Below are 18,553 nucleotides of genomic sequence, written 5' to 3' on the forward strand. Positions count from 1 at the left end.
ATTGTTCTCAACTTTCTATATATATATATTTGCTTTGCAACAAAATCTGTTTACTTTTCCTCTGATTAAGTTATCTCATTTTATAAATATGGAGCATTTAGTTTTAGGTTAAAATGTATTTGTTTGAAAAAATCTGTTGGAGAAGAAAGTAGTTCAATCAATCAGTCATATTTTAAGCGTGTCACTTGTTTTGCACTAAACAATTTTAGAGATTGTTCATCAATAAAAAGGCATGACTTTGCTGCTCATCCTATTACTTTAGTTTCAGTAATCGTTCTATAAACTCAAATGAAAGTTTAGAAAGCGTTTGTCATACACATTGCGTGACATCAGAAGTTAAAACTAGACAAAACAGTTACTTTTTAAAGGCATAGAAAGTCTATTTGCTGCACGTCTTTCATCTATTGTATTAATTCTATTGCTTTATCATGACATGCGTGATGTGTAGGAAACAATAGTTGCACACATAGAAGATTCTGTCAAATAAGTTGATTCCGAATGAATGAGTGGAAAGCTTTGTTAGTATTTAACATTTTTCTTAAAATACCGTTCTTAAAGTCACGCGAATTGGACATACTTTGCATTGACTTGGATAACTCGTTATTTGAAAAAAGTTAAGGGGGGAAAGTTAATTTTACATGCGTTTTAATAATTCAAAAGAAAGTTAACATAAATATATATTTAATTTTATGTAATTTACATACCCCCTTTACATTAGAAAATCAGGCAAAAGGATTACGAAGGTATATAACAGAAATTGTACTTTCAAAATGAATGGTTGCTGATGTTATTTACATTTAACATCTTACGAAAGTAGATAAAGTATATGATATGTATTTTCTGTAGCTTTTATTAGTTTTTATTGAATGGTTTATACATTAAAAAAATACGATTTTGATAACACTTTTTCTATGCGTCATTCAAAACCGTAGTTTAACCGTAATTTACCGTAAGTTTAAGTTTAAAAAATTATAGTTCTTATTGCCGCACATTTAGTAAAATTACAAAACTGAAAAGTAAATTTAAAAGAATAAATACCTTTTATGCCGTGCTTTGAAATATAATGTTAAAATTAGGAAAATGTTCTTTTGAACTATCATTTATTTGGTAATTTTCACATATTGATGTCTATGCCTTTTTCCTAAATAGAATACCAAAAATCTGCTTAAATTCTTATGGTTAATTTAAAATGGTGGTTTATTTAAATGGTTAGTAGAAATTCCTTTCTTAATAAATATTAATTAATAATTATTCCTTTTTCTAAGATATTTCTCAATTATAACTAGGGAAAAAGGACAAGAATGATGGTTTCAAATGTTAAATTAAAACTTTTTAACGATACTAAACTCTCATATATCAAGCTATGATGTCAGTTTAATCTATCTTTTATGGAGATAGTGTAATTTAAGCACACAAGCCTCCATGTATTTGTGCAAATAAATAAATAAACATTAAAGTTACTGATTTAGTTGAACCTCATACAGACATTAGTACATTTACAAATAAGCATTTTTTTAATAATTTCAAAAGTTGGTAGGTGTTAGCTTATAGCTTATATAGAAATAAAAACATCTGACTGATCAAAAACAATGTTAACCGCTTACTAAAGGAAATAGAGGATATCAAACTGAACATATTTGCTTTGTCATAAATTTTACCACTCTTGTTAAACTATCAACTATTTTGGTTAAATTACCTCTTTCACTATCAAACAGCACGATAATAAAACCATATTTTATGGATTATTTTACCAAAAATTATTACCAAAGCACTACGTTAAAATTTACCGCACTTTTTTAGTGGTACCATGAGCCAGAAACACGGAAAATGTTGCGATATTCTCATAGTTTTGCTCATTCTTTTTTTTTCGCTGCATTTAATAAATCTAAATTATTATTATTTAATCCTATTTTTATATGAAAAAAAAAACATTTTTAAATTCGCGTAATTTGCATTTACTGTTGGTATAAAAGACAAAAAACTAAAAAATTTTTTTTTCCACGTCTGTTTGATCTGATCTGATTCACTATGTTATAAATATTTATATTGAGGATTGTTCTCAACTTTCTTCCAGTTGAAGTTTGCTCCTTTCCCTTTTCTGCCACGATTTTGCATTGCATAAAAGAAAAAAAAACAAATAAATAAAAAAGCAAATAAAAAATTAAAAAATAAATAAAAACAATATCCTAAAGTCGACTAGTTTACCCTTTACTTGAATCAAAGCATTCAAATATGTACTTAAAAGAAAAATCAATAGCAAAACGTTTTATTTTTTTAATAATATTTGAGAATTTGATAGCAATACTTAATAATAAAAATAGTTTGGATATTCTTAAGAAAATAGGTATGCGCGGAAATAAATATATTTTATTGAAATATTGAACAGAAAATTCAGTTTTATTGGAATGCAATGTAGTTTTCTTATTCTGGTCAAATTCGAAAACAATTGGTCTAAACAAAAATAATTATTTCAAAGTAAATTTTGATTTAATGTCAATTATAAAATTAATATACATTGCTTAACAACGTAAGTTAACCTATTATAACCAAGAAATTAACAAGCAAATCAAACGATACATTTTAGTCTCTACCCCTTTTTTTTCCCCTCTTTTGTATTAAATATATTATATTCCAGTAAAGAAATCTCTTTTTTAAAAAGAAATGCATCTATTGAGTCTTATAAACTAATAGATATTTTATTCACCCACTGAAGAACTAATACTCGTATGAAAATTACATGCACTGTCATCCATAACTTAAACCTTTGGTGTTAAAAGATTTAAAGTCTGCCGGGTTTAATAGTTTCTTTAAATAAAATTTAATTTCAAGTATATATCTACTTCAGTGAAATATTAAAATTAAAATTCAGCTTAGCTGGAATCCAATGTATTATTCTTATTTTGACTGACATTATTCACATTATCTTTATTCACTGACAATTAAAAATTGATAAACATTGTATAAGTTAACATGTTACAAACAATTTTATCAAAATTAACAGACAAATCAAGAGATATATTTTAGTCTCAATAATATTTTTTTCCAATAGCGATAATTTTTTTCTCTTCATTTTTGGTACAAATCCCATTATAATCAAAAAAAAAAGGAAAAAAAAAATTCCTTCCGATTTTTTAATTTTTTTTTTTAAACAGACAGACATTTAGTTCACCCTCTAAATAACTAATGCTCTTTTGAAAACTCGCACTGTCATCCATTACTAAAAGTTGCAAAGTCTATAAGATTTAAAAGTTTCCTTAAATAAAATTTAATTCTAAATATGTATCAATTTCATTGGAATATTGAAATTACAGAGTAAATCTTTATACAACATAGTTGCAATCAACGACAACAAACTATTTAAACGAAATTAACAACCAAATCAAGAGATATATTTTAGACTCTATCAATTGTTAATTTTTTTTTTAATGAAAGTAACACTTTATTCTTTTTTTAGTAGAAAGCGCTTTATATTTCCAATAAAAAGAATTCTCCTTTCGAAAAACAAAGTTTTTTAAACTGACAGATATTTAGTTCACCTACTAAATGACTAATACTGGCATTTACTCTCATCCATTACTAAAACCTTAAATGTTAAAGGATGTTAATTCTATCAAATTTGAAACGTTCCTTTAAAACTTAATTCCTAGAATAGATCAACTTCATTTGATAATTGAAATGCAAATTCATAAGCACATGCAAATTCTATCCTTTTTTTAACGGAAGTAACACTATTTTCTCTCTTTAATACAAAGCGTATTATACTAGAATGAAAAATTTTGCAAGCACAGACATCCATAGCTTAAACCTTAGTTTTTAAAAGATTTAAAGAGTATCAAATTGATTATTAGAACGAAAAAATTTTGCAAGCACAGACATCCATAGCTTAAACTTTAGTTTTTAAGAGATTTAAAGAGTATCAAATTTAAAATTTTCTTTAAATAAAACTTAACTCCAAGTATATATCAACTTCAATTGATTATTGAAATGCGAATTCAGCTTCATTTGAATGCAATATATAATTCTTATTTTAGCCATATTAGAAAACAATTGCTCTAAACGAAAATAATTATTTCATAGCAAATTTCTACTAACTGTCCATTATAAAATTAGTAAACACTGTTTAACAACATAGGTTAACCTGTTACAAACAATATGAATTAACTTGATAGGTAAAACCAGAGATATAATATAGTATCTATCATTTTTTTTTTCTCAACTGAGGTAATACTATTTTCCCTCTTCAGTACAAAGCGCATTATATTCCATGGAAAAAAATGTCTCCCTTCAGCAAAGAAATTTCTTAAACTGACAGATATTTAGTTCATCCTTAAATAACTTATACTCTCATGAATACTCGCATACACTGACATCCATAATTTAAGCCTTAGGTGTTAAAAGATTTAAAGTCTATCAAATTTAAAAGTGTCTTTAAATAAAATTCAATGCAGAATAGTTGATTGAAAATGAACTGCTCTTCCTTTTCAGCATTACCCCACCCCAATTCAGAATTAGAATTTTTATCCAGGCTTCGAATCCCTACGTAATTCATCTCCGCATCTACCTGTATAGTCAAGATGAATGATGGGGATCAAGAAAAGATGTGGAAGGGGAAAGAGGAAGAAGCGGTAGGAGGGTCAAAGAAGGTGATGAATTGATTGGATGTCAGTGACTCAATGGGGCATGGAGAACTAGCCAATCGGGTCTTTTCATTATAATTATTGTTGGGCAAGGGAGGGGGCTAAGCATCTAACAAGGCAAGAACTGATTTAGAAAAGATTTCATAACTGATTATGGCCTAAGGCTGAAAGTGTTGTTTTTTCCGAGTCTTTTCTTGAAACGAAGAAAAATAATCAAAATAAATCAACTTGATGCTTCGTCAATCAATGATGAAAATGCTTTCACAGAACTATTTGGCGTGATTGATAGAAGACATCAAAAAATGTTTTTATACGTAACTTTAATAAATTGTGCATCCATAAATTGTGAGAAAACTATTTCATGGGGAAATGTTTCTTAGATGGGTTGTGGTCTAAGTAATTAAATAAATGATTTTAGTTTTATGTGAAAAAAATTATTTAGATAAACTATTATTTTTCAAGAAAGCAAACAGTTAACTCTACATAAATGGAGCCAAAATATATAGTTAAATTGCAAATTAAGTTATAAATATTAGGTGTTCATAAACTACAAACCTTACCTGTTTATTGAACTTGTTTTCTTTTAACCTTGTCAGAAACGCTAAATATTTTTGGAACAACTCCATAGATGTATGTAAACAAACGATTATTTTATCCTAGTTCGAAATACTAAATACTACGGTAACTGTGATAGAGTTGGTGGCAAATGATTATTTTATCCTTGCAAAAATGCTAAATACTGTCGAAACTGTACTAAAGTTGGGTGCAAACGATTATTTTATCTTTGTCCGAAATATTATAAGAACTGCGCTACAGTTGATTGTAAACACTTACTTTATCTTTTTCAGAAATACTATCAAGTTGCAGGCTATTACTTAATGATGAGAAATCTCTTAATTTTAAATTGAAAAATGAATTAAGTTTAATAATGTTATTTTACTGTATTTTTTGGTTGCAGCCGATTATTTAATGATGAGAAATCTCTAAATTGTAAATTAAAACATGAATTAAATTTAGTAATGTCATTTTCGTGTGTTTTTTGGGGTTAAATTCTAAAATATTGTCAATTGTGTTTGTTTGCTAAAACATCGTGAGAGATCGTGTCGGTACTGTGTTTAAAATTTTAAAATCAACAATATTAGGTTGTTAAAAAGTTCTGCTACACTTACAAAAATTGTAACTTTTAGGATTTTATTTTCTTTGTGATGTTTTTTGGTGTTCTTAGTTTAAACTTTCATCAATAAGCTCTAAATGACTTTGGATAAAACTGAACTTCGGGTTTTGATTCGTTATTGCTATAAACGAGATCGTACAACAAGGGATGCTGTAAGGGTATTGCAGAATATTTTTAGCAACCTAATAATTAGTTTATATTAGTTCTTTGACATTTTAGTCTAAAAATTATAATTTTTTTTACCTCTTGACATTATTAACATTTGTATGAAAGCCAAACCAACTAATTAGTTAGGAGTGTTACAAAATAGAACAATACACCCTTTCTTTTTGGTTAATTGACATAGAAACATAGAATTACGACTAGTATTGCGAAATTTATAAATCATGCATATCAAGAAAAGCAATAGCCGCATATTACGTCTAGTATTAAAACAATTATACATTTTGCTGAATTTTTCTTAAAAAAAATCAGTACATTTAATTTTTTTTTTCATACGAAAGGAAATAAAAGTCCTAGAACTGTATTAAGCTCGAATAAAATTATAACTTCTTCTATTTTAATCGATGCAATTATAATAGATACAAGCATTTTCGATATGTCATTAGTTTATCTTTGTAAAGCTAATCAACTGCCAAGTCATTCTAATTCAGTGAGATAATCTTGATTTTTAAATATCATAACTAAATATCACAATATTGGAATAATTTTATTATTCGTATTTAGTTAACAGGAACTCAGCTAGACGCTATAAGGGCAAACATATCTTCTTAATTGGAAGTTAGAATATACAGTGCTTTTGCTTGTTTCAAAATAATAAAAATTTTGTTTTAGTGTTATGTGTCATTTGTATATGTTTTTATAAGACTTCTATTTAAACAAGCATTCATTAATGTGATCTGAATTAAGTAAACACTTGAAATGTATTGAAAACAAACAATTTAACACTGATGCAGTTTTTATGCAAAGTAAAAATTGGTCCTGATTGCTTTGAAAGTCCTTTTAAAGTTGAAAAAGAAAAAACTTACAAGTAGTATTTTGCTCTTTTAATTTTTAATAAATTTTTGCATCTATATTTCTCAATTACAAGATTTATATTTTAAGTAAAAGTTCGTCACAATAATTGCATCCTGAGTCCCTTCAAAGTTGAAAAAGAAAAACAACTTACGAGTAGTTATTTTATCTTGTAATTTTAAATACATTTTTGCATCTATAATTTTTAATTACAAGATTGATATTTTAAATAAAAATTGGTCACATTCGGAGCCTTTCACCAATCTAAATTGAAAAAAAAAGAAGAAAAAAAAAAGTCCTGAAGTACTAATACAATTTTGCATTCCTGGTTTTTAATATCGATTATGGCAATTTCTCTTTCTGTCTTTAACTTTTTTGTTCTTTAATTGTTTGTAACTAAGTTGGTTTAAACATTTAAAATTTTTTTAACTAGTAATACAATGAATCAGAAAATTCTCTCAAACAAGCAGAGCTTAAAACTTCTACAAATAGTAATTGTTTATTTTATTTTTCATTTATTTTTTATTTCTGCTCATAACGTTTCTTTTTCTTTTCTTTTTCAGTTCAAAAAATACTATATAATTAAATCGTAAGGAATTTTCACACACTAAATATATAAGCGAGTATTTATGCTCAGTACATAAAGAAAATGCTTTTGCATACAGTGAGACGCTATAGACGAGTTTTAGAAAACAATTTGTTTTCAACAAACTTAAAAATTTACTAAGGTTTTCATTATGTGCCAAAAAATTGATTATTTGAATGCATTTCGTCGCATCTTTGCTTTTGAATTCTAAAATCATTCAGTGTGTATGTCTATAAAGAAGTTTTCTTCTCTGGTATCCCTCGGTATTTCGTGAGAGATCCGTGCGTGGGAGGGTGAAGATAAGACAGACACTCCAAACATGACACGATAGGAGGTAGAAGAGGCGCATCTTTCTGCTTCATCGGGACACGTCTCCCAAAGAAACGAGGCTAAAATAAAATATCTCCCACTCTGTCCCTCCTATTTGACGGTCACAGTGAAAAAGAGCTGTGGGATGAAGAAAAGATGGGGTGATGCGGGGCTGTAGACAGATCTCGTGATCGGGAATCAAGAGGAGAGAGAGAGATTTCTGGAGAGCACGAAGTGAGTAGGAGGGATGTAGGGATCAGGGAGGGAGAAATCATGCTAGGAGAGATTCAGAAAGGGGATGGGGGGAAAGCTATGTGATCTGCGAGAGAGAGAAGAACGAAGGCTTTGCGACACGCCGCTATCGACACTTAAATGATAGGCGAGCTTTCATGATTTATTGCGATAATGGCTATGATAGAGAAAGTGTCCAAGAGAGAGCTAGCACGCTCAGTGAATTCCCCTCAACTCGCTCAATCCCCCTACCCCCTGTTATTTGAAAGACGAATGGCTTCATTCGTCTTCATCTACAGTGCTATGAGGCTTGTGTAAGCAATTAAAGTCATTTAGGTGGAGTCCCCGACGCCATACGAGAGTGGGGGGCAGAGAAGGGGGAGGCCAGTCTGCCACGCCCAAACATGAGTTAGTTTCCCCCCTCCCCACGATTCTTAAGGGTTACCCCATTTTCACAATTTTTTTATAATCTAGATAGTTTTATTATACATTTTTATATACATATATATATATTTTGGATGCCTAACTGGACAAAGCTAAACTACATCCCTTTTACCCGAAGTCTAGGTTCAGATGTTATAAATCTACAAAGTTCGTCATGAATATCGGTTGTGCTTTAGATAATTATTGGTTAGGGTAGTTAGCAATTTTAACGTATTCATTAGTTATGAAGTTGGACATTGTGGGCTATAAATGACCGTTTATAACATTATTTTATGACTAAAATTCTATTATGTTTCCTTAATGTTTAAAAATGTTTTTAAACATTAATAATTTTTTTTATGTAGTGATTATTTAAAAAGTATCAACATTTTAAATCTAGTTATATATTAAGTTTATAAATCAATTTTTAAATTGATTTCTAAACTTAGGGTGTAAAATAAAAATAATAGCTTGTCAAAAGTATTTATTTATTTAGATCTGTAACTGTATTTTGAGTGTACTGAAGTGATATAAAGATTGAATCGAAACATTAGTTATTCAAATTTGGCTTCGCTAATGAGGAATTAAAATCAGGATATCGAGTTAAAGAATGATTAATGCTCATGATGATATCTTTCAACTTAATGCTTTATTTTGGTTGCAACAAATCTGCAATAATATTATGGTTCAACATACAGCAAAATATGCAAAAATTTATAAGAGCTCGCTCCAGCGGTGCTGTTGGTTAAAATATCGCTCACACAGATGATGGAGAGCTGGATGATCATGAGTTCGATACTGGATAGGGACGAATCTCTCGTGCGTTCGCCTCCTAAACTTTATGTTCGTATCCCAGTGGTGGCTGGTCGATACGAATTCTGCTCCCTGCTCGAACTGACCACAGAGCTGACGAAAAATATCCTCAGAGGTAGATGGAGCATGGGTTAAAATCCCCTCGCGGCACCGAAGAAGGTTTTCATAGTTTTACCCTCCATGTAACGCAAATGTGGATTAATTCCATGAAAAAGTCCTTCACGACGGCTAGTTTGTACCAATGCTTGATCCTGGCGTACAAAATACCAATTCTCACTTGTCATCTGGGTTGGGTAACATTGATAGTAATAAACTCAGACTTGGGTCGACTGTTAAATTTATGTATATATGTGCGTGTGCGTACAAACTGTCGTCGGCGTGTATACGCAGCACAGTACACAGTATATCCATCGTGTTTGAAGGTCCTCTCGTTGATAGTGGTGTGGAAGTTGGGAAGGAGGGGTGCTAGCTCATGTTTTGTCTACGTCATCAACAAAACAAGGTGCCATGGTTGATGGTGTGTGTAACAATTTACATATAAATAAGAACTGCCTGCATGGAAAATTTTTACATGGATTTTTTAAACAATGATAACGTCAAGGAAAAGCTAACGAAATGCATTTTCTTTTAACTTAACAACAGCGAAAAATTAATGGATAAACTGTAAATTTTCATTATGCTACCGTTCAACGTCGTACAAAATCTGTATTAATTTATAAAGATGAAATGGAGGAATTTTCTTAGATATTTATAACAATAATTGCATCGATGAAAAGCTGAAAACAATATATTTTCTTTAAACTAAGCAACAATGCCGAATCAATTAACGGACTATTACTATCACCACCCTTTATACACAGTTTGAAATTTCGGATGGTATTGAACCATAATATCATTCGAATATTTGTGCAAAATTAATATGTATCTAAATTGAACCATATTATTTTACTTCTAAAATTTGATTTTACGATACAAGGGTTTGAATTAAACAGAATCAGAGTTCAATTTAATATCACGATTCGTATAATCGTAGCAGTAACCTTATTAAGGTAGGCTCGGAATTCTGATATAATATTTTACCGTTAAAAAGGTTTTTCTAAGAGTGTATTTTTAGTGTTGAATACAGCTTACGTGGTATTACAATTACATATCACATTACGTGTTACATATCAGTTTTCCCTGAAAGTACTGTCAGTGTTTAAAGCATTGGGTACTATTTCGGGAATGAATTATAAACTATTGTAGTACACAGTTGCAAATTTCATTGCATTTTAAACTATCATATGCAAATTCCCTGCAAGCATAAGGAGGTGGCAGCAGAAAATTAGCGTGGCATCACTTTATTCCCATTAGAAGTGTACTAGGTCCTAAAAGTTAGCCTGTTACAAGTACCAGGTTAAACTGACTCGGCTGGTTCCGATTACCCGGTAAAATCTATATTTCTAACCCAGCTAGTAAAAATGGGTTTTATTACCCGGACGGGTATTACATCTCTTATCCAAATATTTTAAAAGATACAGTTCAAAGAAAGGTTATTATGCTGCATATATAAATGAGCACAAGGTAATTATGTTCATATTTAAATAGACACATATTTGTTTTTATTTCTTCTATGTGTTTTAAAATTATCTATAAAAAGGTTTATAAAAGAATTATGGGATAAAAGGGCTGATGTAGAAGGATATAGTGACATCTATTAATACTGCTCTGTTAAAAAGGGTTCTCAAAATAGAGAAAAAATCTATCAAAAGAGTTCTGAAACAAATAATAACTTGAAAACCCCATGCATTTAAAATTGGAGTAGAAACAAAATGCTTAGTCTCAAAAGTTATACGACGGGAGAAATGTAAGAGAGAGAGGTGATTAAAGTCTGCGAAGGATTCGAACCAATGACCTTCTGGTTCATAATAAGATGCTTTAACCCCCATAGTTGCACTCCAGCAAAATAAGAAAAAATTTATATTAAAATAACCGATTTCCTAAGCTAGCGGGACCATATTTTCCGAATTGCAAAAATTTTTATCATGAAATTGGAAATAAATATGCCATGGTGTGTTATTGCAGCGACCTCTATATAAATCTTCCAACTGTCCCTGAGTTCGAGTGTCCAACTATGGGGATTAGACCATCCTCTCATGAACTCGGAGGTCTTTGGTTCGAATCCTTCTGTCAGCCATCAAACATATTTCTCTCACACAATTCTCCTTCAACGTCACGTTTGAGACTATGTATTTTGTTTTTGTTTCAATTTTGATGTTGTTGTTGTTGTAGTTCAATTACGTTGCACTAGAGCTGCACAATGGGCTATTGGCGACTGTCTGGGAAACATCCCTGAAGATGATCCGAAGACATGCCATCACAATTTTGATCCTCTGCAGAGGGGATGGCACACCCGCCTCGGTAGCCCGACGACCTGCACGCGAAGTCGAGCACTTTACGGTAGAACAGTTTAACGAGGACCAATACCGCACACTCTTGGTCCATACGCAGACTAAACCAAGCGATCACCCACTCGCACACTGACAGCAGCCAGTGATGTTTGACTTCGGAGATCTGCTGAGGACCGTGTCTTAACTATCAGTTCACTGCGGGACATTTCAGTTTTGAATACAGGGGTGGGGTCTATCAAATTCGACTAATATTTGTTTTGGGGCTTATTTGACACATTTTTGCTAAATTTCTTCAAGCTCTTTTTAACAGTGTGGACTTCATAATTTTTAAATTTTTCATTTGCTTTACTTAAATTTTAAGAAAATTCATTAATGTAGCCTCTGTCAAACGTAAGGTATTTTTTAAAGCGGTATATTGAAGAGGGAATAGTGAAGGGAAAATTATTTAACTGAGTGAATTTTTTAACGATGTAACAACTATAAACGTAATTTTCTTGCAACGGAGACAGCATTTATTGAAGCTCTTTTATTTTTGATAATCAGAGAGAATTTTTTTAAAAATTTTATTATCAATGTTGAACAGAAGATCCACGATGTCGGTTTGTCGTTCTTAATGAACTCTGTATTCTGTATCCTTATAATTGTGTCCCCATCCTAGATGATAATGTAACTCGGAAATCAAGGACTGGGAAAAACTCACTTCCGAAAAAGCTTCTTCAGTCAGACTAACTGGCTTTGTGGAAAAGAGAAATCGCAAAAAACCTTCATGGTTAGCCCGATGGTAAGGAAACTGTACCAGTAGAAAATCAGTGTAACTTGTTCAGTCAACCAGTAGGAAACACGCTTTTTGGAAAAAACTAAAATAAAGTTACTGATGTCAAACTTTTTTTCATATTAGCAATAAAAACAGAACAATAGTGGGCCTTCTGTAAGAAAATACACTGATAGCTATTAAAATTGATACACCAGAAAGTAATGCAAATAGCCAAATAATATTTATTGGACGAAAAAAGTATTGGAAAAAGAACAATTGTTTGCATTTGCATTAAATTTACATCTGATTAGGACTGAGAAATCAGTACCAAAAGTTGCCACCTGTGACATTAATATTATCATTTACATGCTTGGACAAGGAATCAAATAGAAATGGTATGGCACATTCGGGGATTTTAGTCAATACAGCTTCAAGACTATGCCACAATTCATTGGCAGCGTGGCACCGAGCCAAACTCTCGGTTCCCATGGACCAGATGTTTACAAATGTTTATAGATAAAAAGGACGTGCTTGCCATGGTGACTGTCGTATATTGCGAATGATATAGCACATTCTATGAATTTGCACAAGTTCTTCTGTATTTATCAACTCTATTGTTTACTGCATATAATAACAAATAATTGTTTATATTATAACTTAATAATGTCTTATAATTTGAAGCAGTAACACACATACTATCCTAGGGCTTTATTTATTTTCTATGCAGTTTGTTAATAATTCTGAATGTCATGCTGATTTTTAAATATTTGATTAGTGATAACTAACATTTGATTAACATTTTGATGTTTGTGTCACACTAGACGTACTAAAAATATTTTATTTGAAATACTTTTTCATTCCAGTTTTAGAAAAACATATAACTCTCACGTAATAATTTAAAAAAAAGGAGTTTAAAAAGTGGAAACTAAATTTTTACAAGTTATTTTTCGATTTTTTAAACACAATAAATTTCCAAGTAGACTCAGTTTGATAGTTTATGAGATTTATCATTTGTTTACAATTTCTTGCAAGTTTTTTGTTATTTTTTACTTAAATTATTAACTACTCTTTTTGTTAAGGATTTTTCAAAAGTGAACAAAGCAAAAAGTATCAAAAAGTGTCAAAAGTGAAAAGTATCAAACCCAAACCTACACCCACAGGTTTGACCCACAGAAATTAAAAGAATTACTAAAAACTTACCTAGCTATAATTAAGATGTCTAAAGAAATGTTGCAGGCAATAGTTTTGCCTAAAAAAATATCAAGTGCTTATTTACTGATAAAAAATAGTAAATTTAAAAATAAATTGATAAAACGCGAATTNATATATATATATATATAATTCAGAAATTTCATTCGAACGTCTGAGCAACATATAACTAAACTAATTAAAGTTATTTAATTCGATATCAATCCTTTAATATAGGATTAATAGACATTAATCCTTTAACAAACCACTTTTTATTTATACCTTTTATTGTGAAAAAATATTGCAGATGTTTCAAAATAAAATATTAAATAAAAATGGAGTAGAAACTCATTATGTCAACGCAGTGTTGCGAATTAAATAAACAAACGATCTAACAAGAAGTAAAATAAAATAGAACATAAAACAAATTCGGTGACCACCCAGAATGTGATACTGACTACCCCCAGCCTAGAAATAACCTTCTCTACAAGCTACACACGCCGAATTAGGGAATGCGATGGCGCAACTATTTAAAAAGGAACACATCATCTTCTAGATATTCCTAAAGCCGGCGAAGGAAGAGGTTTTTCTGTGATGAACTGTCTTAGATGTCTAAGGTCAGCTTTTTGATGGATTAGAGAACCTTAAAGAAGATGAGGAGTAAGAAAAAGAAAAAATACCTTAAAAAGCAGCTTTCCCCTATCTTGTGGTTGGCTGACTAGAAAGATTTCGCTGAATTCCAAATTAACCAATTAGCTAGAACTAGGTAAAATGTATGTTGAAGTTTCATTGGTTCTTGTATTAATCCACCTGGTGCTTGATCCTAACACCTTTTACACATTATGCCCAGCATATTCAGAACCGCCCTTCGAATTTCTAAAAGGGGGGTAGGATAGGGCGATCATCCACTCATGTTTATAACAATAAAGTGAGATACCGGGGTGTATACTGGTAAAAGCCTAGTTCCTTTTCTCTAGTCATAGGAAAATTAATACCCACGAAAATGATTTATGAAAATGCCAGCTTTACGAACACTGTTTCTTTTATAATTACGACTTACAATGTAACATTGAATTTTTTTTAAACCTCAGGGAGCATTTTGTTTTCCCAAAAAATGTAAGTTTTGTTTTCATGTCATGTATTTATTTTCATTAGAATTTTAAACCTGAGAACATCCTATTGCTACTCACTTGCTTATCAAAGAAGGTGTGTGAGATGCTTGTTTATCAACATTGTCTGAGTGGAATCCTAATTACTATTGAGAAGGAGCCGCCTACAACAGAAAAACAAAGTGGAAGTACTTTTGTTATAGATTTATGTTTCCTCTTCGAGAAAATTTTATAATTTTTTTGCTTTCTTAAAACTCGTTTTACAGCCTGGCTAATTATACTCAGATATAAAACTCTGAAAATTGTAACACACGGAGAAAAAATTTATCTTACTGCATGCTAATGGCATTTCTAGTTTTTTTGTTTGTTTTTTTGAAAAAAGAAGAAAGAAAAAACGTACTTTTGGCCTGTAAAACAAAAATATACCATTTTAAACCATTCATTTGGTAATCATATGGCAACAGTTTATTCTGGTTTTCAAAATTGTAGCTTTTATTAAAACACATTTAGGAAAAATACAAAATGGAAAGACATATTTAACGGAACAGATGGTTTTTATGCCACGTTAAGGTATTAAATAAACAAACGATCTAACAAGAAGTAAAATAAAATAAAATAATAAAACAAATTCGGTGACCACCCAGAATGTGATACTGACTACCTCCAATCTAGAAATAACCTTTTGTACAAACTACACAACCCGAGTTAGAGAACGCGATGGCGCAACTATTTAAAAAAGAACACATCATCTTCTAGATATTCCTAAAGCCGGGGAAGGAAGAGGGAAAATTAACAAATTTTACCACATTTATCGTATTTCATCACGTGTTATAAAACCATATTTTATAGTTAATTTTACCAAAATCATTTCCAAAGTGCTTCCATAAAAGTTACCGGACTTTTTGGTTTTCCTTTAGAGCCAGTAGCACGGTAATTTTTGCCATAATCGTGTGGTTTGGGCAGTATTTTATTATCAGTGCATTATTCAAAATCGAAATACCGAAAAACAATGAGAATTGTTTTAAATATAATTTAAGTTCTAATCAAATATAACCAAAAGATTATGTCAAGTAAAAATTTTTGTTTTCTTCTTTTCTTTTCCCTTCAATGATTGGGATAGTTTGAAGAAAGTTGGGCCAGTTACGTTAACTACAACTGCTTCTAGTATTATAAGCACTAAGTTTTCAGTACTAATGCAAAATACCACTGTTTTTTTAAAAAAAATATTATTTTATAATATATTTTTAATGAAGTTGAGCAAAATCATCTTGATTAACAAATTTATAGAAAAAATTATTGGCGTCACCTGAACCACAGATCCTTCAGAATAATAAATAAAGACTAATGACTGATCAGTTAAAGCCTTCTGGAATAAGGACTAAAATTATAGTTACTATTCAGAAATATTTTGACTAATAACTTAATTATTTATTATTTTTAATCTTATTCCATATTTATTAGTCAAGAATATATTTAAATTGGCTAATTTCTTGGTCACCATTTACATAGATCAATTACAATTGTAGTAATTAACTACAGTTAATGAATAAATAATATACAACTACTCGTAATTAAGATAACAAGTAATCACATTTTGTGATTTAAAGTGGTTATGAATACTTGTAATAAGTATGCATAAATTGTATGTGTATGTATGCATTGTTTTCCTCCGCCTACATTGTTTGCATGCATTGTATCTTCACACGTATATACATATAAAGATAGTAAATACATACGTACAGTGAGCCAAAAGAGAAGAAAAAAAAAAAGGAGTTACAATGAATAACTTTGATCTAAAGATCGCACCTTCACGTTCTAGGATGCAACCTTAATGTTTCGATAGGGTGAATTCAAATATGCAAATTATTTAGTGAAGACAATATTTTAAATTACGAAATGAGACACAAAAACGTACTTTCTCTGATTAAACATGCCTTTTTTTCGACGTATTCAGATTCCCAAAGTATAGGGGGTATCCGAAATCCAGAAAATATGGTCCCGATAGTTTGGTCAGGAGAGCTCTCCTAAATTTGGATCCCTTAAAGTTAATTTTACTTTTTAAGTATTTCACTAAATCTCGAGTACTTTATAAGAGAATTGAAAAGTTTTTGCACACAATTATAAAATGTGCTTATCTAAAGATAATCCCATGAAAAAAATAACTTTTGATAAATATTTATTATTTTTTATTATTTAATTTAATAATGGTCGAAAATTTTTTGAATTTGCAAGGTATGAAATCTTTTACATCACTTTAAAGAATATAATTTTGCTAGGCAAAACACAAAATTTGAGCGAAATCGGTTGAATAATACCTGAAAAATCGAGTTTTGAAAAAGTCGGATGTTTGAAATTCGATTTCCTAGGACCTATTCAACCGATTTCGCTAAATTTTTTTATTTTGCCATGTAAAATTACATACTTTAAAATGATGTAAAAATTGCATATCTTGCAATTTTCTCGACTATTACTTAAAAAAATAGCAAATGTTTTCTAAAATTTATTTTTTGGATGCAATTTCCTTTGGATAAACAAATTTTATAATTGCGTGCAAAAATTTTTCAATTCGCTTAAATGTTTTCGAGATATGGGAAAATACTCAAAAAGTAAAATTAACATTAAGAGATCCAAATTTAGGATCGCTCTCCTGACCAATGTATGGGGACCATATTTCCCATATTGCGGCTATCTCCTACATTTTGGTGGTCAGAAATTCGAATCCGTGGAAAAAAGGTGCGTTTATTCAGAGAAAGTATCTTTTCGTGTCTGATTTCGCAACTTGAAATATTGTCAGCACTGACTAATTCATAGCATGTTTGAGGTCACGCTCTCAAATCATTACGATTGAGTCCTAGAACGTGGTAATCCGATCATTAGATCAAAAGTTAACTAAATATGCAAAATAAATAAATAAATTGAATGTATTTTTGTGTTATTACTCATTTTGTTTCACCATCGAATTATCTCTTTTATAAAAAAGAAAAAAATTTGATTTCTACTCAAATCTTTATAAATATTTTCAGTAATAATTTGTAGAGTGTCGTGAAATAGGAAAATCTTTTGTTGCCTGGAATCTTTTGTTTTATTTGAAAAAGTTGAAAAGTTCGTACTATAATTGGAAACTCAACATAAAAAACCAAGGTACTGCGAAAATCTAAAATTGTGTGATATTCCAAGAAAAAAAATCTATTCTTACAATTCTGTTCGCTAAATATTTCTTCACTATAAATTAAATAATTAATACATAACAAAACAACACAACATTTCAAGACATTCCTAAAAACTACTTTCGATATTGCCTTGATAATAAAACGAAACGGATTCACTATTTATTGTATGCTTCATAAATGTTTCGATTGATTATATGTAAAAGACATGAACCATACACCAATGGTCCAAAAACGATAATATGTTTTTTGATGTATACTATAGGGGTGAGTGAGGTGAGACGGTGTCGAGTACCTCAATAGTTTCGAAATTAGTTTTGTTTTTTAGTGAACAAATTGTGAATTACACTTTACTAGTTAATATACTGCCTCGTTGCTGTTGATTAATTCACAGTGTCTACGTAGATAAGTTTATTCACTTTCTGTTCTTTTGTTCTTAAACTGTCCTTATTTATTGGTTATTAGAAATGTAAAAATAAATTTTTAGTTCAACTAGTGAGATAAGAGGTTAGATTTTTTCCAGAAAAAAGAAAATAATTTGTAATGAAAAGTAATACTTCGATGTCTTTTTGTGTAATGATATATTTTACAGATCTAAACGATGAACATTTTGATTAAATCTGAAAGTTTCTAGGCTGAATAGTTTAGCTGCAACAGGTCTTCGAATCTTAACTACCCGGTCTTATCTCATTTTCCTTTATATAAGCTTAGATATATTCTCTGCAGAAAAATCAGACTTTTGTATTTTTGATGCTTTA

Source organism: Parasteatoda tepidariorum, chromosome X1, assembly GCF_043381705.1.
Source record: "Parasteatoda tepidariorum isolate YZ-2023 chromosome X1, CAS_Ptep_4.0, whole genome shotgun sequence".
NCBI lineage: Eukaryota > Metazoa > Arthropoda > Arachnida > Araneae > Theridiidae > Parasteatoda > Parasteatoda tepidariorum.